Source organism: Magnolia sinica, chromosome 14, assembly GCF_029962835.1.
Source record: "Magnolia sinica isolate HGM2019 chromosome 14, MsV1, whole genome shotgun sequence".
NCBI lineage: Eukaryota > Viridiplantae > Streptophyta > Magnoliopsida > Magnoliales > Magnoliaceae > Magnolia > Magnolia sinica.
The window spans coordinates 16,091,845-16,097,305 of NC_080586.1; positions in this window are offsets into that span (position 1 = coordinate 16,091,845).

Below are 5,461 nucleotides of genomic sequence, written 5' to 3' on the forward strand. Positions count from 1 at the left end.
GTCGGGTTGGTGCTCAACCCTAGCCCAACCCAAGGTTCCTATACCTCAACCCAACCCAAGCGGGCTCGGTCGGGTTGGTCAGGTTGATCGGGTGGATACATACTAATATTTTCATGATTGCATTAGTTTATTATATTTCAATACATGTCTTACTTTTTATATCTATGATTTTATTAATTATATATGTAGTTATTTATTGTAAAGAACTTTATTTTTTCTAAACAAAAAAACTAAAATATAGGACAACTACTCATTTAAAAATCGTGTTGTGTAGCACCCAATCTATTTGGGAGAGTGAAATCTAGCATATCTTGTTAGCTTGAGTCATCGGAAATGATGTGGACTAATGAGACCCGACATCACCGAAATTTCCTGTCTTCAACACAGACGATCCACACTTAATTATAATTTATAAGTAACTTATATATTGATCGGGTTCAGGTTGGGTCGGGCAACCCAAGACCCCAACCCGAGCCCGACCCAAGTTTTATCGGGTTAGTGTCTGTATAGCCCAAGCCTGAGACCAGACTCGATACATCTTGCCCAAGCCCAACCCAATGTCGAGTCGGTCGGGTTGAACCCGCCCAACTTTCAGCCCTAGTAGCAACTACCCGCTCATCACATAGGACTTCGTTATATGGCTAGAAGGTCGATGATGGGTAGATCTTAAACAACCCATTGGTATCACGATTGGTCTTCATGCTAAGGCAGCAGTAGTTAAACGATGTTTGTAATCTCGTATAGTTAAGCTTTATGGCAAGTTAATCATTCGGAAAACTATCGACCGTTCATCACTCAACCAAGTATGTCGTGGCGGGATGGTCGATGGGATGTCAACTTATTTGTTGTTTTAGGTCCTCACTTCATGACGAGATAGTCTTGGAGCGATCATTTGTTCATTACTTGGATCATGCATGACTCCACGAGCAATCCTATCGTGGGGGATGACCACCTGTTTATCGCTAGATTGGGTTCTATGCTAATGCAGGCCTAATTAAACGATGACATATTCGTAACTTGGTTGAAATTCGTGGCGAGATTGTCGGGCGGAATTCTTAGGGGCATAGCAAGATGATCTCGTTGGCCATCTGTTCAAGATCTAGAGATCTTCTTAGGTCCAACAACACGATCGCAGATATAGGGTGCATAATTGCCTTATTCTAATCTACTCAATTCAGATTGGTTTTTGTAGCATTACACTGGCTTGATAGTGGAGGAATTAGATTGTAAAATAATAATAATAAGTGTCAAGACCCTGATCCATAGCTCAAGTGGTAGATTGAGTGAAAGATACCTTGTTTCAACACTGAGGTCTTGGTATCAATCCCTAGTGGGGTGGCTAACAGTGTAGTGTCAACTGACAGTGGGGTGTACTAACAAGCTAACAAAAATAATAATAATAATAAGTGTCATGGCGGATGAAGGATAGGCATCGTTGCGATAGAAAAAGCAATGTTGTGTTGTTTAGAGTGGCATGGCTCCCAAGCTCTTCATTCTCTATTAAATTTATAGATGTGTAAGGTGGTTTGTTGGAGGCTCTTATTAAAATCAACCCTAAGATCTTCGCTTAATTGATTGGTCAATTAACAGACATGGCCGATTATGCTTCTAACTCTATATGAGTTTGCGAGATTTTTTTCCAACTAGCCATTCACCTAGTAAGCATAGCTAATCACATTTCTATTTTTGAGAGATGCGATCGTGATCTTCGGGTAATCAACTCGCTAGCTTTTGGATGCACACGACCAATCACACTTTGTGAGGTGTTGTTGTTGATCAGCACCTTAGTTAATTGTATGTATCAGTCTATCAGAGCTTTCCACTTACGGCTTTATGTGTCTATATGCATCATTGCCAACTAAAACTATTGGCTTTACAAAGCCTTAAGAGATGATTCAAACACCTACAAGAAGGGAATTAAAAAAACACAGAAAAGCTCTCTATATTGAAAAAGCTTTCAAGCTTGATTTTTTTTTCCTATATTGAACGTGCAACACAACACCTCCTTATATAGTCACTACTACTTATGTGAAATACCTAATATGCCCTCATTAACTACATTTATTCTAGTAGTTTCCAACGTTTGGAAATCCACCAGCCACATGTGGAAAATGTGAAAATTCCAACATAACCGTCCATTTGGTTTGGACGTTCCAACACTCCCCTTCAAACCAAAACAGGCTTTATTTCAAGCATCGATCTTAGTCGTTTGAATGCATCTATTGATAGTGCCTTGGTGAAAATATCTGCCACCTGTTCAGTAGTATGAAAATATTCCAATTTCACTATTTTATGCTTTACTTGATCTCTTAAGAAGTGATACCTAATATCGATATGCTTGCTCCTTCCATGTTACACCAGATTTTTGGCTAGCTCGATTGCCGACTTGTTATCCACATATATGACCGCGGATTCTTCCTGCGGATGCTTCAGCTCCTTTAGTAAGTTTCTCAACCAAATTGCCTCATAGACCGTGGATGATACTGCCACGTACTCTGCTTCAAATGTGGACAAGCAACAACACTTTGCTTCTTTGAGTTCCATGTGAAAGCAGTCGATCCAAGATAGAATACATAGCCAGTGGTGCTCTTTCTTTTATCTTGGTCACCTCCCCAATCACTGTCTGAGTATCCATACAATATTGCTTCATCATCGTATGGATAGAAAAGATCGGATTCCATTGTTCCTTTGACGTACATAGTCGAGTTAATGCTTCTTCCTTCTCCATCCTTTGTCAGTTTTAAGCCCGTTGCTACACACGTGTTTACGGCATTGCAATCAGCCATGTTAAACTTTTCAAGCAATTCCTTGGCATACTTCTTTTGAGATATATAGATGCCACCATGTTGTTGCTTCACTTCAATGTCTAGAAAAAAGGACATCAGACCTCCGTCGGTCATCTCGAACTCCTTAAACATGGCCTTCTTGAATTCATCAAACATCAGTCGGCTATTTCCTGTAAGTAACAAATCATCAACATACAGGCATGCTATAAGCATATCACCATGAGCTAGCATTCTTCTTGATGTAAACTGCATGCTCATATGGACATTGGGCGAAGCCGTTCTCTTGAAGATAGTTGTCGATACGTGCATTCCAAGCACGTGGAGCTTGCTTCAACCCATAGAGAGCTTTCTTCAGTCGATACACTTTGTGCTCCTCCCCTTGAACAACAAAACCTTTAGGCTAGTCAACATAGACCTCTTCTTCCAGAATTCCATTTAAGAATGCAGATTTCACATCCAGTTGGTAGATCATACAACTGCGATGGGCTGTAAGGGAGATAATCATCCTCAAAGTGTCAAGGCAAGCAACAGGAGTGAAGACTTCTTCATAGTCCACCCCGTACTTCTATTTGTAGCCCTTTACTACGAGCCTTGCATTGTAGCGATCGATCTCACCATCAGCACTTTGCTTGATCTTGTACACCCATTTAACGCTAATAGCTCTTTGGCCTTGAGGAAGTAAAGTTAGATCCCATGTTTAGTTCTTCTCGATGGCCTGGATCTCCTCTTCCATAGCCGTCCTCGAGCATTATTCTTCTACAGCCTCCTCAAATGTAAGAGGCTCATGGTCTGCATACAAGTAGAACAAATTTACTTCCCCAGTTTCGGCATAGATATCGTTGAGGCTCCTTATTTTGATAGGAGCCAAGGGTGACGGAGAATTGGATGATGACGTGCTGGTTGAATTTTGATTTGATGGAATACTTCTAGATGAGATGGAACGTATTGCTGGACTTTTACGTGCAGACGTTTCAGCGGAAGAGGGTGTTGCAGGTGTCTACTCTTGGTTCTCATGCTTCTCTTCTTCATGTTCTTCAACCTCGACTTGATTTTCTTTAGTCGAATCTTCCTCATTCCATTTTCAGCCTTCTTCCTCGCAAAATACAATAGCTTTACTTACCACCACCTTGTTAGTTAGTGGGTTGTAGGGCTTGTACGCCTTCGATACTTCACTGTAGTCGATGAAGATGCACTTCTCGCCATGATCATCAGGTTTTTTCCTTCTCGCTTCTGGAACTTGAGCATAGGCGACACACCCAAAGATCTTAAGGCGCGCCACACTTGGCTTGTATCCACTCCATACTTCCTGTGGTGTTTTGAATCTGACATTCTTGGTCGAACACCTATTGAGCAGATAGGCAGTACATGAAACTGCCTCTGCCCATAAATTCTTCGGTAGACTTTTCTCCTTCAGCATAGTCCTTGTCGTGTCGAGAATGGTACGATTTTTCCATTTCGCAATTCCATTCTGTTGTAGCGTGTAAGCTGTAGTGTGTTGTTGCTTGATTCATTGATCTTTGTAATACTCTCGAAAGGCATTTGAGGTGTACTCTCTACCTCTGTCAGAACTAAGGGTTTTGGTTTTAAGACCACTTTCTTTTTCAACAAAGGCTTTAAAAAATTTTAAAATAGTAAAAGCAGTAGATTTCTCTTTGATTACATACAACCACAATTTTCTATTGAAATCATCAATGAAGGTAATAAAGTATTTATTACCTCCAAGAGAGATTGGCTCCAATGGTTCACAGATGTCAGTGTGAACTAACTGCAATGGTTCTCTTGCTCTTCGGGATACTCCACTCAGAAAGGAGTTCCTTTGCTGTTTTTCAAGTGTGCACGCCTCACACACTTGTTCTGGAGCTTTAATGGTAGGCAAGCCATGCACTATTCTTGATGACGACAGAAGTTTCAGGCCACTGAAAGTTAGATGGCCAAAGCAAAGATGCCATGTCCAATAATCATTCTTTGCTTTTCCATAAAAACACTTCTCGAGCATTATATTTATATGGAGCGGAAACATACGATTCTTTGTCATCTGGACTTTCGCAATCAAATGTCCATGTATATCTCTTATGGAAAGAGATGAATTCTCTATATGTATAACATACCATTTTTTGAGGAGTTGTCCGAGACTTAGTATATTACTTTCATGTTGGGCATGTAGTACACATTGGAGATGTAGTTTGGAACACCATTCTTCTGAAAGATTTTGATTTCCTTTACCTTTCACTGGTGTCTTTGACGAGTCGCCGAATGTCACATCACCATAAACTCCTTCTGTGAGTTCTTTAAATAGGCTTTTATTCCCGCACATGTGATTGCTCGCACCTGTGTCGAGATACAATACATCTGGTCGATCACATCCTTTCTCTTGTGCAAGGAGTACTGTGGAGTCTTCCTAATCATGACTCAATGCTTCAACATAGTTGGATCGTTTATCGTGATCTACTGGCTTGCTCCAACAATCCGAGGCATAAATGGCTGAATTTGTTGCAATTTCGACATTGAATATTTCTCATATTTCCGCGACCGCGTACGGATCGACCTCTATCATTCCCTCTTCTACAGAAATTGGTAATTTTCTATTGATTTTGTGGATGGTTCAGATGATATCCACGTGCCCTTCCTCTTGCATTAGTGTTGGTGCCGCGACCTCTACGATTTGTATGACCACT